Raw genomic sequence first — 1,434 nt, forward strand, 5'->3', positions numbered from 1 at the left:
TGCTTTCCTGTTGTCCCACTACCATGCTCAGCCTTCATTTGGGTTTCAGTAATTCCTCTCAGTTACATTGCCCTTGATCACTCCCTACCAGTCCTCCCACCCCTTCTGTGCCACTGGTTTTGAATCACTCATTGTTCCCTTGTCCCTGGGTTGGTTAACACCTCTTTCCTTCACCTACCTCCCACTCTCCCATGTCCCCCCAGAACCGTTGGTCCAGTTGTTTTCTTCTCCACAATGTTTATCCAGCCTATCTTATCTAGATAGACCTGCAGAGATAATAATAGGCACATAAAATTGCGGATGGCCTTGATAGCACCAAACAACAAACTAATAAGCCACTGACACAAAATCTAAAAGAAGAAAAAAAGGAGGAAAGAAAGAAAGAAAGAAAGAAAAGCCTGTTAATAGTTCAAGGTCTGTTTGTTGACTTTTAGGAGTGTTTTCTGGTCCAGTCTGATGGGGTGCCATGCCCTGGCCCCAACGTCTATTTTTTATACTCCCTTGGGACTTCTTTGTTCTGTTCCCCTTACTGTTCTATTGCATGCCCTTAGTGTTATGCCTCGGTGTGGTGGGGTCAGCTCGGTCTCACATCCCACACTGTGTCTCCAGTGTTGTCCCATGTAGGGCCATGGTTCAGTGTGGGACGTTGTGTCTCATAGTGGGGCCAGCCATATGGTCCTCTCTGAGCATTGGCTGCTTTGAGTGGGTCTGTTGTCCTCTGAGCTTGGTGGGCCAGGGTGTGCTCCACTCCCTTCCTACCCCATCATTTGCTTCAGCTTCCTACTGGGTATGGTAGGTCGGTTCCTTTCCCTCACCAGATGGTCTTTTTTCATTTTCTGTGGCACTTCCTTCCATGGTGGGAGTCAGGCTGATTCTGGTTGGGTCCGGGCATATAGTCCAGTCTTTTTATGGATTCCTCTGCACGTTACGTTGCCCTCCTGGTTTGGCGCATTATGGTGGGGTCTATATGCACATTCCAGTTCTGTGGGGATACAACCAATACTCTCCCCCTGGGTGGATTAGTGGCCTGTTCCCCTCATGTCATCATATCATTTTCTCCTCACCCCGATTCTCTCTCCTCCTTCCCCCTTTCCTCTTCTTTATGTTAGACTCACATGTACCTCCCTGGGTGTGATCTGCCCTCCCCCCAACTACCTATGCTTCTACCCGTTTATTGTGAGATAAGTGTCTATTCTTCTTTTCCTCCCGTGCTGATTGTACTTACCTCAGGGGACTCATGTTATACCTGTCCTTTTGAGATTGGCTTACCTCACTTAACATGATTCCTTCCAACTCTTCCCATGAAACGACGTGTTTCATGCGATCGTCTGTTTGTTTCAGTGCTGCATAGCACTCCATTGTGTGTATGTGCCAGAGTTTACTAATCCACTCGTCTATAGGCTGTTTCCAAGTCTTTGTGATTGTGAATAGTAC

The sequence above is a fragment of the Echinops telfairi genome, unplaced genomic scaffold (genome assembly GCF_000313985.2).
Source record: "Echinops telfairi isolate 266 unplaced genomic scaffold, ASM31398v2 ScPeMD7_7465;HRSCAF=8503, whole genome shotgun sequence".
In the NCBI taxonomy this organism is placed as follows: domain Eukaryota; kingdom Metazoa; phylum Chordata; class Mammalia; order Afrosoricida; family Tenrecidae; genus Echinops; species Echinops telfairi.